Raw genomic sequence first — 19,370 nt, forward strand, 5'->3', positions numbered from 1 at the left:
CTTACTAGGTAGGTAACTTTGGACTAGTTATTTGAAATTCATGAGCCTCAGAGTCCTCATGTGTAAAACAGGGATAAGAATCAATTTCAAGGGAGTTCCTGTCATGGTTCAGCAGAAATGAATCCAACTAGCATCCATGAGGATGCAGATTTGATTCCTGGGCTTTTTAAATATTCTTTTCATCACAGATGATCCCAGGAGATTGGATCTAGTTCCCTGTGCTACAGAGTAGGACCTTGTTATTAATCCACTCTAAAAATTAGTAGTTTGCATTTGCTAACCCCAAACTCCAAGTCCATCCTATTCCCTCTCCCCTCCCCCTTGGCAACCACAAGCTTTTTCTCTATGTCTTTGAGTCTGGTTTTGTCTTGTGTATAGGTTTCAATTGTGTCATATTTTAGATTCCATATATAAGTGATATTATACAGTATTTATCTTTCTCTTTCTGACTTCATTCAGTATGATAATCTCTGGTTGCACCCATGTTGCTGCAAATGGCATTATTCCATTTTTATGGCTGACTAGTATTCCATTCTGTATATATACCACATCTTCTTTTTTTTTTTTTTTATTTTCCCACTGTAGAGGAAGGGGGTCAGGTTATCCTTACATGTATACATTGCAATTACATTTTTTCCCCCACCCTTTCTTCTGTTGCAACATGAGTATCTAGACATAGTTCTCAATGCTATTCAGCAGGATCTCCTTGTAAATCTATTCTAGGTTGTGTCTGATAAACCCAAGCTCCCGATCCCTCCCACTCCCTCCCCCTCCCATCAGGCAACCACAAATCTCTTCTCCAGGTCCATGATTTTCTTTTCTGAGGAGATGTTCATTTGTGCTGGATATTAGATTCCAGTTATAAGTGATATCATATGGTATTTGCCTTTGTCTTTCTGGCTCATTTCACTCAGTATGAGATTCTCTAGTTGCATCCATGTTGCTGCAAATGGCATTATGTCATCCTTTTTATGGCTGAGTAGTATTCCATTGTGTATATATACCACCTCTTCCGAATCCAATCATCTGTCGATGGACATTTGGATTGTTTCCATGTCCTGGCTATTGTGAATAGTGCTGCAATGAACATGCGGGTGCAAGTGTCTCTTTTAAGCAGAGCTTTGTCCGGATAGATGCCCAAGAGTGGGATTGCAGGGTCATATGGAAGTTCTATGTATAGATTTCTAAGGTATCTCCAAGCTGTTCTCCATAGTGGCTGTACCAGTTTACATTCCCACCAGCAGTGCAGGAGGGTTCCCTTGTACCACGTCTTCTTAATTCATTCATCTGTCCATGGACATTTAGATTGTTTCCATTCCTGGCTATTATGAATAGTGCTTCTATGAACAACCTACAGAATGGGAGGAAATATTTGCAAATAATACAACTAACAAGGGTTTGAGCTCCAAAATATAAAAACAACTCTTACAACTCAACAGCAAAAAAACAAACAACCCAGTGGAAAAAAAAATGGGTAAAAGTGCTAAACAGACATTTCTCCAAAGAAGATATACAGATAGCCAGTAGGTACATGAAAAGATGCTCAATATCATTAATTATTAGATAAATGAAAACCAAAACTACAATGAGGTACCACCTCACACCAGTCAGAATGGCCATCATTAATAAGTCTATAAATAATATTTTATTTATTTATTTTTACACAATAAAATACATATATGTAAACACAATTACATTCACACAGATTATTATATCATGGATCTTAAGAAACAGATTAAGTGACTCCCTCTGGAGAAGTGGAATGGAAAATATGCTGAGACAAATAGGAAATTTATTCTATATTTCATCCCATTTTATATGGCTTTCATCTTTACTATTTAGTATTATCTATTCCATTTCAATTTTTATTTAAATATTAGCATTATATTAAAATTGTGTATATTGTGCAACTAAAATTTATATAGAAGAAAGCCTCATATACCATTACATATTTTATATAGCATAATAAAAAGAATAACTTAACTGGGAACAATAACAAAAATAATACACCCTCTGAAAATAAGTAAAATATAAAATGCATAAATTGGTTAAAAAAACAGTGTAACTATATAAATATGTCCTCAAAAGTTGTTACATCTTAAAGTCTATAAATAATAAATGCTAGAGAGAGTACAGAGAGGAGGGAACACTTCTTCACTATTGTTGGGAATGTAAGTTGGTACAACCACTATGGAGAACAGTATGGATGTTCCTCAGAAAACTAAAAATAGAACTACCATATGGTCCAGCAGTCCCACTGCTGGGCATGTATCTGGACAAAGCTATAATTCAAAAACATATGCCCCAACGTTCGCAGCAGCACCTTAGATTTTTTAAGCGCATCTCTCACTAGAGTGTAAAGAGAGAATTTACATTCCCTTTATATTGATCTGTTACATCAATTCTTTTGAGCTTTACTTATTTATAATTTTTGTAAGACGAAATCAGAAACCTCCTAGTCCAGATTATGGCATCTCATAGTAACACTATGTCCATAACCTTTCTGTTTTTAAAGATACCCAGGGATAAATTCTACAGCTTCCATTTTAGAATAAGATTGTCTTCCTTATTTATGGAAAATTTCTCTGGTTCACCCATCTGTTGTAATTAAAATGAAATAAAAATAGGTTGAGATGGCACCTTATTATAACAGTACGAGGTTTTACTATACATTGTAAAGATGTGTGATAACCTTCTAAGTTTTTTTTTCCCTATTCCTCCTCCTTATAGACATATAACCAAAAAACATTTTTTAAAACCTTCCTTGTTACGATGGCAATAATTATTCATTGCCTGGAAAGGCAATGTGTTTTTGCATTTTATGTACATGATCACATTTTAATGCCCAGAAGAACTTTATGTGTTGGCTATTGTAACATCCACACAGCAGATGAAGCAGCCAAAGCTCAGAGACAGGGAATGATTTCCTCAAAGCCACACATCAGACAGATGCCTGAGTGATGAGCTTTGAGTATGATTTTTGCCTGACTGAGACAAGACTGACAAAGAAAAATTAGCAGGGCTGATAATAATATTTGAAAACATATATACAGGGAGTTGTGCAGATGTAAGCACAGAGTCTTTGAAGTAAAAGCAGGATTGAAATACAATCTTTATCACTGACTAGTACTTTAAATTTAGGCAATTTATTTAACTTCCTTGAACCTACCCTCCTTATTCATAAAATGAAGATAATGTCTGCTAATTTGTAGGTCATCTCTTGTTAAAAAATTCTGAAATTCCCTGTTTCCTTGGGCTGTGTTGAACTTTTAATGCCAGGAAAAAAAATCAACAACAGCAGCCCCCCGCCCCCCTCAGCTGCTAGATAGTCAGATCTCATTGTTACTTTTCATTTTTGAGAGTTAATAATATGCTAAACAGGAGTTCTTAGTTTGCCACAGTGGGTTATGAATCTGACAGCAGCTGCTCTGGTAGCTGGGGAGGTGAGGGTTGGATGCCCAGCTCAGAGCAGAGGGTTAAAGGATCAGGCATGCTGCAGCTGCAGCGTAGGTGGCAGCTTTGGCTCACATTCAATCCTTGGCTCAGGAATTTCCATATGCCACAGGTGTGGCCATAAAATAATAGTCATAATAATAAGCAAAACAGCTAGAAATTTTCTGGTACAATGAACGGCAGGCTTACTATTTTTTTTAAATGTGTCACATTCCTCGAAACTGGAGTTCCCGCCGTGGCGCAGTGGTTAACGAATCCGACTAGGAACCATGAGGTTGCAGGTTCGGTCCCTGCCCTTGCTCAGTGGGTTAACGATCCAGTGTTGCCATGAGCTGTGGTGTAGGTTGCAGACGCGGCTCGGATCCTGCATTGCTGTGGCTCTGGCATAGGCTGGTGGCCACAGCTCCTATTAGACCCCTAGCCTGGGAACTTCCATATGCCACAGGAGCGGCCCAAGAAATAGCCAAAAAAAAAAAAAAAAAAAAAAAAGACAAAAAAGAAACTTACTGTAGAATTGTATATCACAGTGTCTGAAGAGGGCCTTAAAATTTGATGCAAATACTAATCAAAGAAACATTACCTTCTATAACAAATCCAGTGAATAAATTTCAGCCATTTAACAAAATAGATCTTTATTTCTCTTGCAAATTATATTCCAATACTACTATTTTGGTTTGAAGACAATTTTCCTCCCCTCTGCCCCCACCCAGATACTGCTTCAAGGATCCAGGCTCCTTTCATTTCAGAATCCCTTGGGACCAAGTTTCAGTATGTTGCTTGTGGAAGGAGAAATGAGAGCGTAAAAGATATTTTCACATCTTAAAATCAGTGACTCAGATAGTACACAGGGGTCCCACTCACATTTCATGGGCTAAAACTCTCACAGGGCCGTTTCACTGAAGAAGAGGCTGGAGAACATGAAGGAAAACACTGGTCTTGGGGAACAGTAAGCCGCCTCTGTTCCCATGCACTCTGACCAGCACGAGTGTGATGAACCCTTCTTCCCTCCAGAGACACACTCCTCACTGAGCTACAGCATCCTCAGCTCAAAGTCTGTGATCCCCAGTCCAATGACCTCTCCATCAGGTCCAGATGTGGCCCCTCATGGTCTGGTGATCTGTGAGCTAAAAGCAGGCATCATCCCTCCAAACACATTCAGGATACCAGAATGCAGCAGGTCCGGTACAACCACAGTGAAGCTGTCACCACGTCAAAGCTCATACTGCTTGCTGCACAATAGGGCAATAAATTGAAAGACGAGTAACTGGAGCAAGGAATAGCAATTTTTATTCAGAAAGTCAGCAGACCGTAAAGACAGTGGACTAGTGTCCCAAAGAACCATCTTACCCAAGTTGGAATTCAGGCTTCTTTTATATGGAAAGGTAAGGGTGTGTGGCTGGTTGTTGCAAAGTTCTTATAGGAATCTTTGTTCATGCAACTGTTCACATAGGTCAGGTCACCACGTTCCTATGAACCTCCATCAAGACAAACGTTATTTCTCATTCCACAGCATTTTATCTCTGTAAGAACGGAAAAGTGTTGTCTCTTAAAGGTCAGAACCTAGAGAATGAGCTCTCCTGTATATTTCAGGCTATAGGAAACATTCTTTTACAAAGATGCAAAGCCAGCATGACTAAGCACATGCAACAGAGCACAAAGGTTAGAGCTAAAGGAACAGATTCAATATGGAGGGAGTCAGGTCTGGGTTTTTTTTGGCGGGGGAGTTTGATTTTGTTTTGTTTTGTTTTGTTTTTTTCATGTAGTGACTCAGAGACCTGGGATCCTGCCATTCAAAGTCTTCACAAAACCACGAGACCTCATTGCCCCTGCACCCTGCTGGCAAAAGGAAGAACATGGAGAACAAAGGAAGCATAGCCTTTCTCCTCGAAAAGCCTTACCCCAAATGGCACATAACACTTCTGCTCCCATTGTCTGAAAGTCAACCAAATGGGATTCCCGATTGTAAGAGAAGCCAAGAGGTTTAATCTAGCTATGAGCCCTGGAATAAGAGGATGCACAGATTTGGGTGAGAAGGTATAGTCTTCACCCTTTGCAGTGTTGTGCCTATTTTAGACGTAATAAAATGGAGACTCAGAGAGATAATGGAATTTGTCCAAGATCATGTATCTTATGATAGAACTGAGACTTGCCTCTGTGTACACATGACTCCTAAAAGAAAAACAGAAGAGGCTAGAAGGATGGTTAATATTCCAGACACAATCCCACATTTGCCAGACAGAACCAATAAAAATACAAGACAATTAAAATGTGCATTTTATCTTTTTGTCTTTTTTTTTTTTTTCCTAGGGCCACACTTGCAGCATATGGAGCCTCCCAGGCTAGGGGTCAAATTGGAGCTGTGGCTGCTGGCTTATGCTAGAACCACAGCAACGTGGGATCCCAGCCATGTCTGTAACCTACACCACAGCTCACAGCAACACCGGATCCTTAACCCACTGAGCAAGGCCAGGGATCAAACCCACAACCCCATGGTTCCTAGTAGGATTCGTTAACCACTGAGCTACAATGGGAATTCCTAAAATGGGCACTTTAGATAGACAACAAAGAAATTTTAGCATAATTATGTCATATTTTACTTGGAAATCCTACAAAAAAGGAATGTTATAAGAATTACAAACTGCAGAGAATTACAAGTGCAAAGAAGGCATGGAGATGGATATGCAAAACCTGTTTTAAAACATTCCATGTAATATCTGAAAATTAGCTTGAAAAAATATGTAATGCTTGAAAATTATAAGAACTCTGTCTTGACTCCATTCAAGATGAAATTGCCAGTGAATCAGGACTGCTCTTCGGATGAGCTCCATGTCACTGAAGCGTATGGGATGAATTGTCTTGAAGAACTCTCTGAGGACTCTCAAGATTTTTGTTTGTTTCTGGGAAATGTTTCAATGTAATAACCTCATAAGATGATATCCTGTAAAATTTCTATGAATAGTGGGTGTGGCATGGGAAGTGTAAATAGACAACTATTCTAAGATAACACCATTACCAATAAATCATGGATCTTATCAAGAACAAAGATTAAATGTTTACATTTTCTAAAACATGACTTGTTATTGTGAAGTCGCTGAGCAGACCTAATGGGTCTTTTTGTTCATAGCTGTTCCCTACACCATCTCATACGACTTCTGGTCTGGATGCTGTTAGCTTTTCCAACTCATGCCTATACTATTTAATTCTCAGGAAACTCTGTCAGGTCCTATTTGCCACATGTTATGGATTAGAAAAATGAGGTTCAGAGATGTTCCAACAACACATTTCTCATCAGATAGGAATCTTGTAAGGCCTTAAATTGAAATTTCTGCAGTCCTAATCTCCCATCTCTCCATTAAGGTAATTAAATGTCTATCCTACCCTCCTGCCTGCCCTTTCCGTACTGCTGCCGCCCTAGACGCACATAAACAAAAGCAGTAACTGGATATTATGTGATTTGTGAACAAGGTCATTAGATAAGGAAGATGACATCCTGACACCAGCTGCAAAAGGCTTTAGATGCAAGATGAATGCGCAAGAAACTTTGCAAGAAGACTGAACCTCAGTCTTCCTCCTAAGGATACCCTGCATAAGAGTCACTTGAATGTGAAAATCATCTGTCAGCAAAAGATGGTTGGTAAGAATTTTGTTTTTGTTTTGTTTTGCTTTTGTTTTTGAATACAAGTGAGTCAGAAAGGCAAGTAATAAACTGTCAAATCCCCAGCAGATGCAGCCTTGGCAGTGGCATGCAACAGGCCTTCATCTTTCCATCAGAGCTGATTAAGCAATGATTCCCAGTCATCACAAAGTATTCCATTAAGTTCTAAAGTTCTCTAATAATTTACTCAGTACGCTTTTCAATACTTGGAAAATCCACATGAGTTTTCCATTTGAGCACCACTAGAATGATTCATTCTTTTATTTTAGCAACAGTCCAGAAACAAATGGAGAGAAGGTGTATGTCAAAGGGATAGGAGAGGTGGCAGAGTGCAGAGGACCAGAAGAAGTGCCAGAACCATCTTTCATGGCTGAAGTGTGAGCCTGTGATGAGAAAACCGAAAGGTTAATCTTGGAAAAAGAGGAAGTTGCACTTCTGATTTGAAAGAGATCTATTCATAGAAGAAGTCATTCAACGAAGTTTGAGGTAGCTTCAGCAGTCTAATCTGAGGATTTCAATCAAGAGGTTACTGAACTTGGACTCCTTCATCACTCTTAAGAAAAAATTTTAACAAAAGCCATAATGCTCACCTCTGCCTCCATCATCTGTTGGGATTCACATTGCTTTATCAATTGAGCTTGTCCTCACTTGTGTTTGGCAGATGAAGAATTGTTATTTTGGAAGCCCTTTAGACTCCCTTAGGCATGATCAAAATATAACACATCTCTCATTGAGAGAGTTGTTTGAAATAAGTGCCATTGTTAACCCCTCGCAGGCAAAATTTAAATTTTGTTGCACATTTTTATTTATTCTTGTGTGGGCTGGCTATCTACCATATCAAAATTAAAGGACATGACTCTGAATTATCCAAAATATCTCTCATGTATTATCAGCAGGTGGCTAAATTTGTGTGGTAAATTTAAGAATTCTGGGGGGGGTGGGGAATAGGCAATGTTTATCTAGTTGTCATTATGTAGAAAATGGTGGCCACTTAGATTAATTCTTTTGCCCAGCACTCAGGCAAGAAGGTTCTTTAATGGTTTCAGTTGTTAGCCATCTGCTTTCAGATTAGTGGAGTCACCCTTTTCAAATGTTTCAAAGCTCTTTGCAGTCCTTTTTGTAGCCTTCGAAGCACAGTGGGAAAATAATATATTTCAGAGTCAGATGGACAGAAATTCAAATCCCAGCTTGACCTCCACATGGTTAGATGGTGTTGGGCAAATTGAGGTCTTGAACGCCTTCACAAAAAGCAAAGTTAGCGTATGTAAAGAACCCACAAAGTGTCTAACAGGTAGGAAACTTTTGGTAAAAGTCTGTGACAAAAATTTTACGTGATACTTGAGAGTTTATGTATGAGTTTATGCATTATTTCTCCTGCTCACCCCTAGTTTGTATAACCTCTGAAGTATTCTCAAGGCAGACAACATCAGAACACTACAGTTAGATATCCGAATGAGATAATAAAGATAAAAGAAATGAAAATAGTAAGAAAGTTAATCCAAGGTTTTTATTTTTGGCAGTATGTCACACCCAAAAATAAATTAACTGGGGAAAAAAACTTAATTCAAACACTGAGAGTGAAGGATCAAAGTTTTAAAGTATCTTTTTAATAGGTAGCTAAGTATGTAAAAAAAATAAGAAAAATTGCTAAAAACCAAAGTTCAAAGAGAGATGGAAGTGAGCGTACTATGTTATTTGCTGAAGTCAAGGCTACTAAAGCAGCAACTGCTGACCTGATTAACCTAGATCTGGGAGATGCAGCAACTCCACAGGGAATTCACTGGGTTGGTGAGACGGGAAGCCAGAGCTGAGATCTGCTATCACAAGTCAGTACTCTTGTACCAGTCAGAAATGATCAACTAGGTGATATCCACCCAGCAGTAAAGACAGGCAACGAGGGACTTTTCTATCGTTGTTGTATTAAAAAAAAAAAAGAAAAAAATGTCTTCCAAGAATTCGTAAGCATAACAAATATTATGGAGTGTGGGGGAGGGAAATATTCTAAAGTCTTGCTATTGGGAAGGATGGTAGAGGGAAGGCTTAACTATATATATTCTGTAAAATGTACATGTTACTACTTTAATAGTGACCACGGGCATACAAACAGTAGCTTTAACTTCAAAACTAGCAGACAAGAAGAAACATAATTTTTTAAAATTTTTTAATTAGGAAAAAAATAATTATAGAGAAGGAGAGAAAGAACAGAAAACAAAATAGAAAACAGAATGTAGGATAGTACATACAAATTCAATTATATAAGTAACCACAAGATACAAATTAACTGAATATGTATTTGCAAGACAGAGGTTGTGAAACTAGGTTGTTAAAAATCAAATAAAAAATCAAATCAGATGGTATCAAATAATGGATATGCTAGTAATAAAAATGACAATGCCAAGTGGAAGAGGAAATAGGAGTTTCCAGAAAATAAAACAGAAAGATAAAAATCAAGAAAGTAATAAAAGTTGAATGAGACAATTAGAGGATCAGTTTAGGAAGTGCAACACCCAAATAAAAGAAATTCCACAGAGAATAAAGAAAGCAGAGGAGATTAAAATGTCAAAATATGCAACATCCTTAAACTACAAATCAATATTGAAAAGATATCTGAAATATCCCAAATATTTAGAAATTGAAAAATTTCAACAAAATCTATAGCTCAAAGAAGAATTCACAAGGAAAATTTCAAATAACTTAGACTGAATGATGAAAACACAAAATATCAAAAATTGTGGGATGTTGTTAAGACAGTGTCTGGAGGGACACGTGCAGCGTTATACACTTGTATTAGGAAAGAAGTAGCAAGTTAACGAACTAAGTTTCTACCTTAAGAAAAAAAAAAGGAGAAAATTAAGTCCAAATAAAACAGAAGAATATAACAAAAATAAATTCAAGAGTAGAAAAAAATGAAATAGAAGAGAACGCCAATAGAGAAAATCAATGCAACAAAGCCATTTCTCTGAGGACACCAATAAAGTTGACACAGTGCTTGTCAGACAATGAAACAAAAGAGAGAAAACACCCTTTACCCATAACAACAATGAGGAAGGGCACAGGGTAGGAGCTGATCTAAGACAGCAAATGGTTTAGTGAAACAGAAGAGAAAGCTCAGAAAGATACCCACATATGCAACAAATATATTCCATACGACAGAATTGGTATTTAACAAAACGGTAAGAAAAAGCTGAAATTGTCCATTGACGATATCAGGACAATGAAACAGACAGAGTAAGAGTCACATCCCTCAGGTATAACCATGTGCTACACACACTCTGACTCCCAACTGCCAAGGACTTTTTCAAGCAGGGAAGTTTACTTTACCTCGTCAGTGGCAATCCAGGAAAGAGCAGGAATACTCCCTCAACTAGTGACTAATAGGAGTTTGTACATAAATGTTCCATCTCCCTCACCACTCAAGTGAAGAAGTGGGGAAATCTGAAATTCCGTGTCTGCACTGACTCCGCAGTACCTCAGTGGGATTAATCTCTGATTCCTCACAATGGAAATTAATTTGATCACGTGTTTGTTACTGGCTGCCTCCCCCTCCTGGTTTCTTCCCTCATACCACTACAGACTCACTTCTTCAACAAACTTCTCCAATGTAGTTTATTTAACTGTCCAGTGATGTTCTCAAATCATTTTCTTATGGTCGTTAGAATGGACAACCAAGATTGTTATCATGTGTGTAAAAAATAAAGGAGGGATGGGAGAGACGAAAGGTGGAAGGAAAGAAGACAGAGAATGGTAGAATAAATACTTAAAACATAATCCAACCACCTCTTACCTATAAGAGACTGCTTTAGATTTAAAGACACAAACAGGTTAAAATTAAAAGAATAAAAAAAAAGGGAGTTCCTGTCGTGGCACAGTGGTTAACGTATCCGACTAGGAACCATGAGGTTGTGGGTTCGATCCCTGCTCTTGCTCAGTGGGTTAATGATCCGGCGTTGCCGTGAGCTGTGGTGTCAGTTGCAGACGCGGCTCGGATCCAGTGTTGCTGTGGCTCTGGCGTAGGCTGGCAGCTACAGCTCCTATTAGACCCCTAGCCCGGGAACCTCCCATATGCCGCGGGAGCAGCCCAAGAAATGGCAAAAAGACAAAAAAAAAAAAAAAAAAAAAAAAGAATAAAAAAATTAACAAGAGTTCCTGTCGTGGCACAGGGGAAACAAATCCAACTAGGAACCATGAGGTTTGGGGTTCGATCCTGGCCTGGCTCAGTGGGTCAAAGATCCAGTGTTGCTGTCAGCTGTGGTGTAGGTCACAGACTCTGCTTGGATCCCATGTTGCCGTGGCTGTGACGCAGGCCAGCAGCCATAGATCCGATTGGAACCCTAGCCTGAGAACTTCCATATGCCACAGGTGCAGCCCTAAAAATCAAAAAAAAAGGGGGGGTCACAAACAGTAACTAAAAGAAAAGTGGAATAGCTATAAATTACATTGTGAAAAGTAGGTTTTTGACTTAAAATTGTTACTAGAGACAAGGATATTTTATAATAAAAAGAGCAATCCATTAGGAAGACATAACAATTATATATGTGCAATTAACAACAGAACCTCTAAACACATGATACTAAAGGCATAGAATTGAAGGGATAAATAGACAGGTCAAGAACAATACTTGGAGATTTCAATATCATACTTTCAATAGCTGATAGAAAAACTAGGCTGAAGATTAACAAGGAAATAGAAGACTCGAACAGCACTGTAAACCGAGGATATCCTTGACACTGATAGAACTGTCTACCCAATAACAGCGTAATACACATTATTCTCAAGTAAATGTGAAACATTTCTTAGGATAGACGATACATTAGGCAACAAAATCATTCTCAATAAATTCAAAAGTGTTGAAATCATGTAAATTATGTTCTCTGACCACAATGGAATGAAATTAGAATTCAATAACAAAAGGAAATCTGGGAAATTCACAAATATGTGAAAATGAACAACACACTTCTAAATAACCCATGGGTCAAGGAAGAAATTACAAGGGAAATGAGAAAATACCTTCAGAGGAACAAGAATGAAAACACAGTATGCCAAGATTTACACAGAGAAAACAGTGCTTAGAGGGAAATTTAGTTATAATGATTTTAGTTACAAATGCTGCATTTGGCCATGATACACAGCATGAAAACTTTTAAACTCTGCTGGTAAAAGTACAAATTAGGGGAAAAATTGCAATAACTAATGCATTTGAAGATCTGCTACCTACCCCCAAACCAAGCACTCCCCTTCAAGGCACATATTGTATGCACAAAAATATTGTCCATCATTGTTCTGATCAGCATTGATTTTGATAGCAAAAAGTCAGAAATTATTCCTGTTACATCCAAAGACAAAAAAAAAACTGAAGAATTTTTATTTAATGGAATACTATCAAGTAGTGAAAGGAAAGGAACAAAAATAGAGATAGATAGATAGATAGATAGATAGATAGATAGATAGATAGATGATAGATAGATATGTAAAATGCACAAATAAATATCTATACAATAGTCTCCCTTATCCACAGTTCCATTTTCCATAGTTTCAGCTACCTAAGGTCAACCATGGTCCTTAAATATTCAATAGAAAATTCTAGCAACAACAATTCACAAATTTTAAATTGCGTGCCATTCTGAGTTGCATGATGTTGCACCATTCCACTTCCTCCTGCTCAGAATGTTCCCATCCCTCTGTTGAGCATATCCATGCTGTATACATCATCTACCCATTACTATGGGAAAAACATAGCGTATATAGAGTTCAGTACTATATCTGATTTCGGACATCTGCTAGGGGAAAGCATCCCCCATAAATAAGGGGGGACTATCATATATCCATTTGTATATTTCACAAAGAAAATATTGAACATTACAAAATCAAGTTGCAAAAGAATACATTAGCATGACATAAGTCATGTAAAATTTTAAATAGGCGTTCCTGTCCTGGCTCAGTGGAAAGGAATCCGACTAGAAACCATGAGGTTGTGGGTTCAATCCCTGACCTTACTCAGTGGGTTAAGGATCCAGCATTGCCATGAGCTGTGGGTTACAGATGCGACTTAGATCTGGCATTGCTGTGGCTCTGGCGTGGGCCAGCAGCTGTAGCTCCGATTCGACCCATAGCCTGGCAATCTCCATGAGCCGTGGGTGTGGCCCTAAAAAGACAAAAAGACAAAGAAAAAATTTTAAATATCCACAATAATACCAAATATTTTAGAGATAAACATATTTATAAAAGTTAGTGAAAACTCATGTGAACAGTAAATACCTAATACAAGTTAGTGCTTGTATTTGGTGTGAGGTAGGGGGAAGAGGGAATGTCACAAAGGCAGGACTCAAAGAAAACGTCAATTAAACTACTTCTTAAGCTAGTAAATGAGCAAATCTAAGTATTTTTATATGACAGAGTAATTAGTCATTTTAATTTTTAATTATAAATATAAGCACTTTCATAGTTGAGCTAAAGAGATCCTTCATGAAAATGAGCATTCAGAATTGCAGGTAATTATATTTAGAGCCTGGAGAAACTTGGGGAGATATTGGCCATGATTTTCTAATAAGACGTGGAGGAAAAGGGAAGAATGTGGAGAAGGAATTCTATGGTCAACCTCTGCCTGGGGCAAAGAGGAGGAAAGGCAGTTTGGGGGGCAAACTGATGAGTTCAGACCAACATGTATTCATAAAACCAGTGAAGTCTGTGGAACATCCTGATGGGCTACTAGAATTGTGTCCTATGGGAGTTCCCATTGCTGCGCAGCAGAAACGAATCCAACTAGGAACTACGAGGTTGCGTGTTCAATCCCTGACCTCGCTCAGTGGTTTAAGGGTTCACCATTGCCAGGAGCTGTGGTGAAGTTCGCAGACTCGGCTCAGATCTGGTGTTGCTGTGGCTGTGGTGTAGGCTGGTGGCTACAGCTCTGATTAGACCCCTAGCCTGGGAACTTCCATATGCCACCAGTGCAGTCCTCAAAAAAAAAGAATTGTGTCCTAGAGCTAAGAAGCTGGAAATGTTTATGTGGATGTCACCTAGGCAAATATAGTAGTTTCAGCCCTGGCATAGATGGATTTCTTTAAGAAAAGCACATGGAGGGAAAAAGTACTACGGTCTAGAGAGTCACTTGCCAAGAAAAGACGGTTTTTTTCAAGGAGGGGATGACCAAGTTTGCCAAATGCCAATGAAAGTGGTCCTAAGAAAAGTACTGAAATTGTCTATTTAATGTAGCAACATGAAAATGTCAGATTTTTTAGGATATCAAGTCACGAGAACCCTACGTTAGCTTTGGTAGTGACTTGATGGCCAGAATGAAAGAAAATACGAGTTATGTTAGAGTCACCTGAACAGTGATGTGGTCACTCCCAATACCAGCAGGCCTCCTAGGGCAGGCTTTACTCAGAAAAGGAATTGACTCAAGGGAGCCACTCTCTCCTTGTTCCCACACATAGTCCTTCAAGAAGAGAGGATTTATGGCTGATGTGGGATGGTCCGCCATGACTCAGTGTGAATGGACTATTTAGAGTGGTCACTGCCACAGCGTTTTTGAGGCTTTTGGCCGCCCCCGTGCCCATATTGGTAGCTCCTTAACTTCTAGGCCAGCTAGCCAACGTCCGGAAAACAGGCTGAGTTTCAACTGATTCAGAGTCATAAGCTACATAAATGTCTACAGTGAAGTATTCCATGGCTTGCCAAAAGTCACAAGAGGTGTCTGAAAAGAGCCTTTACTCTTTCCTCCACCTTACATCACCACTCAACCCCCCTGGGAACAGCAGTACTTAAAATGCTTTTCTTAAATATACTTCCTTTAATTTTTTTCCTTTAATCATCCATGCATAGAAAAATGCTAATTTTACACTTTGTAACGTGTGCTAAGTTGAACCTACTTTAAAACATGAAATGATTTGTATCTATTTTAAAACATGAAGAAAACTTTATTTTCCTACAACTTTCTGAGCACAGAAGCATTATTAATTTTACTTTTGTAGTTGGTGACCTTGAACCACAGGTGAAGAGTTTTGCATTAATTTCTGTAATTGCTTAAATTTAAGGAAGAAAGACAATGGAGATACTCCAGAATTTGACTTGGAAATTACTTTGGCTTAAGAAAGGAAATCTGTGCATTATAACTTTGGTAAATGAATAGACAATGTTTTAAAACCTATTCAAAATAATAATTATTGTCTATTGCACTTGAAACAAATAATTAACTTATTTTTCCTATTTGGCCACACTGAATGAGAACCGCTGCTATTCAATTTATTTTAATACAATTTAAAATAATTATCTTGGTTAACTTCTTATTAATTCAAGGTATTTTTTGATTTTTTTCTAAGTCAGTATTTGTTTAATCATATGGAGGAATTACAAGGTATTTCTTAGCTCCTTTGTTTTTTCCATGCAGTCAAGTCTCTAGTGTTTATTGTATTGCATATGTGTGCATAGAGAACCAAAGTGGGTTTTTTTCAGATTTCCTTCTGAAATTCATCTTTTTGTCTTTAAACAGATAACCAATAACACATTTTAAAGCATAAGTGGAATATTATAGATACAGTCTAAGTGTGAGCTGAGACCCAGAGAATTCAGTCACTATAATAATCATATGATGTTTAGATGATTCTTCCTCCTTCTAGGTGCTTCCTTCCACATGGAGTGAGTTCATTACCTTGTTACTCCTGACCTCCTTCCATTTTCCTACTCAGTCTGCCCCAGGACAAGGTAGGAAGTTATCAGACTGCTGTGTGTGAAAAGTGAAACAAAACCATGCATATCCTTTGCTTTCCGCTTTCTCTCAGGAATAAAAAGATTCAGAGACACACATCTATCTTTGTTGCTAAAATTCAGCTCTTGACACACTCACTGGTCTTTTGCTGTTTGTCCTAAAGAAAGATGGGTCTCACATCAACAGTAAAATAAGGAAGCATCCTTTCCATCCTAGTGATACTGGTGACAACTTGATCTCCACCTGACAATACTTTGCCTTATTTGCAATTTGATGCAGAACTAAAGTGGGGAAAGAGGAATGTTTTTATTGGGGCCATTAAAGACACCAACAATAACTGCAATTTATTGAGAATTTCCTTCATGCCAGGGGTCATTTGAAAGTTTCATATATTGCATATAATTTCTATAATGGCTCAAATAAGAAAGAAAAAGAAACAAAACAGCCTTTGGATTTGACAAATGGTCATGGACTAGTAAGGTCTATTTGCAGAGGGCTTGAGAGTGAAGGATAAGAAGCTCTTCATTTAGATTATCCAGGTGATTAAGTCTTTGCACATGAGCTTGACTTCCAGTCTTCCGTCATTCGGTTTTCCCTTTTCTGGCATTTCTTCAGTTTGTGAATAACCATGTGATGCTCCCACATTTAGTCTAGACTGATCACACAGTCTGTGGTCTCTCCACCAGAGAGTGGAAAAGATCATAACTTACCTTCTGTGGACTCTCTAAACTTCCACTGAAGCCACCTAACGCTGCCCCTAAAATTGTGTGGCCATCTCATCCCCCCTCTCTCTCTTTCACTCTCTTTAAATCACATGAGCATTATTGGCTTATTTTTTCAAGCAATCAAGCAACATAAAGTAAAAATATACAATGTTAGGAATCCACTCATTCACTTTTTCACTCTCTGTTTAGCTGCTATTGGACCCCCAAACTGGGATTACCAGGTAAAAGTGGGTTCTTTTTTTTTTTCTTTTTTCTTTTTTTATTTTGTCTTTTTAGGACCACACCCATAGCAATTGGAAGTTTCCAGGCTAGGGGTCGAATCAGAGCTGCAGCTGCAAGCCTATGCCACAGCCACAGCCACTCAGGATCCAGGCCACGTGTGTCACCTAAACCACAGCTCACAGCAATGCCAGATCCTTAACCCACTAAAGAAGGCCAGGGATCAAACCCGCATCCTCATGCACACTAGTCGGGTTGGTTTCTGCTGCACCAAATGGGAACTCCCAGGAAAAGTGTTTTTGTACTTTGAATTTTCATAGAAAATTATACATCCTTCATATTTTTGTCAGGCTGAGACTTGAAGAATATCATAGTCTCTTTCAGAATTTATCTGACTACTAGAGAGAATGAATATCATATTAAATGTTTATTGGTCACTTTATTTTCCCTTCTGTAAATTATCTGTTAAAATAGTTTGCCCTAATTTCTATTTGTTTGTTTGTCTCTTTTAGGAGTTTGTAGAAGCTCTGTGTATGTTATTTTTCTGTCCTCTGTGTTGCAAATCTTTCCCTATGACTCCTCTTTTGACTTTACAATTTGTCATGGAGTTTGTAGACGTTTTCATCTCTTTTTAAAATATAGAGTATTATCCTCTAACTTTTAACAAGAGTCTGAGTGAATATAAACTTGGGCACTTCCACAAGAATTCAAGAGTATCACTCCAAAGGTTCCCAAAGGTATTGAAGGTTCCAAGTCACAAGAGCTATGAGGACTTTACATCATCATCTTGCTCAACAATGGAACCAAGCGAGTCCACTGACGTCTGTAATCTGGGGACCTCCAAAGAGTCACGTTGGACCTGTTGGACTTGTTCAAGAGCACTGAATAAGTCTGGCTGAAGTTGTATCGCCCAACCCAGTCATTCTGTAAACTGTATCCTTTTTGCACCAAGAGAAAATACAATGAATAGATTGAACCAGCCCTTCTTTTTAACGCTGTCTTACAGATCGCAACAGTGAATTATTTTATGGTGTGTTGTGGGAAAACAATATCCAGGCGATGGCATACTTTTGTATCGCATTTGAAAATTACTTTCACAAAAGATTCACTTAATCAATCTTCCAGAAATACCAGGGTGTTACATGATCTCCAATTCAGAACTGAGATTGACAGAAGAGAGAAGTGACAGACCCAAATAAAACAAATAAGCCACAGGCTGCCTTCCAGATACTTAACAGTTTTACCTCAAAATTCTATGAGGAATAATTCAATATAGTCTACTTAAACTTGAAACATTTCAAAGAGGCACAACTCCGAAGGCAATGTCTGTGGGGGTTTGGGGTGGGGCACAGTTCCTTCTTCTCTTGCAGATTTTTACTTCTGCAGCTATGACTCACTTCATCAATAGTCTTCTGAGTGTTTGGGTGCAGACGTCAAAGGTCTCAGCAGATCTGGTTTACACAGACTTTGACTTTAAACTGGAGTGAAATTCATTTCCAGAATAAACGTGGTAAATTTTCCTCTTAGATCTTTTGTGTTACCTAAAGTGTTCTTCTTATTGGAAAAATTTTTTACTGAAGACAGAGCTCAAAGCAATAAAAAGTTATTTAGAGAAAGACAAAAACTCTCAAAGTAAAATAGTTATTGTTGAGCTATTGGTTGAAGTTTGTTTTAGCAGAGACCACAAAAGGATAAAGCATGAAGTCAAATGCTTCGGGTACGTGCAGACGTGGGGCATACAGAACCCTGGCTCTGCCACAGTTCGACCACACACGTGCACTGAACTCTGATGAAAATGGCAGAAATGAGAAGAGAACCGCTACCCTTCGATGGCTTATTACTATGTTCAAGGCTCTGTGCTTTATGCAAGTTAGCTACTTGAATATTCATACAACTCTAAAAGGCTTCATGAACCCATTCACAGAACTCTCGTGAAGATTAGGAGCAGCAAAACTCAAAACGACCGTCGGGGGCCATCTGCAGGATATTGGGCCTCTGCACATAACTGAACTTCTGTAAACATTGATGTGGTACAGAGACTGTGGCAGAATGGAAGATGTGTTAATTGAAAATTTTATTAGAGCAAAAGTCCTAAGATATTGGGGTCTACCATGGAAATATGATCTTTCACTAACCATAGCTAAAACCTGTTAGTTGTAGGGGAAGATAAATAATAATAATAATAATAATGAAGTTACAGTAAGAATCTCATTATACAAGATACAATCATTCTGGAAAGAAAAGTATTATTTCACACATTTCCCATGTGAAATTGCTCCAGATTGTAAAATGACTTTTCTGTATTGGAGTTCACTCAAATCCCATCTTGGGTACAATGTGCTTGCAGATCTAATTCTAAAAATATCCCTTTGTATTTTGGAACTTATAACTAGTCTACTAAGTGGGGAAAAAAGAATTGCAAGTTTCTCATTCTCTTATTTCTCTTAAGTGATCTGCTACAAAACACATCATTTATTATCTCTATTATGCCAAGCAGGTAATATTTTTGAAAGTCTCAAGGAAATTACTTGAGTGTAGGATTGTTCTGGGGCCATACTGGATGAAATCTTATTTTTCCACATCTGTTAAAAAGGTGGATGAGTCAGTTCTGAACAAA

The 19,370-nt window shown here is 38.1% G+C and overlaps 1 long non-coding RNA gene across 2 annotated transcripts in view; it reads right to left on the bottom strand.

Annotated features, from left to right (window-relative positions):
- Positions 3,968–19,370, bottom strand: part of LOC106509908 — a 32,768-nt gene continuing 17,365 nt past the window's right edge. The window contains exons 3-4 of one of the 2 annotated variants that reach the window (XR_002342844.1): positions 4,801–4,973; positions 3,968–4,682 (exon numbers count right to left, since the gene is read on the bottom strand). This is a non-coding gene — a long non-coding RNA (uncharacterized LOC106509908). Of the gene's footprint in view, positions 4,974–19,370 lie in introns of both variants that reach the window. The other variant, XR_002342843.1, reaches the window with a different exon arrangement.

Source organism: Sus scrofa, chromosome 3 (genome assembly GCF_000003025.6).
Source record: "Sus scrofa isolate TJ Tabasco breed Duroc chromosome 3, Sscrofa11.1, whole genome shotgun sequence".
Taxonomy (NCBI): domain Eukaryota; kingdom Metazoa; phylum Chordata; class Mammalia; order Artiodactyla; family Suidae; genus Sus; species Sus scrofa.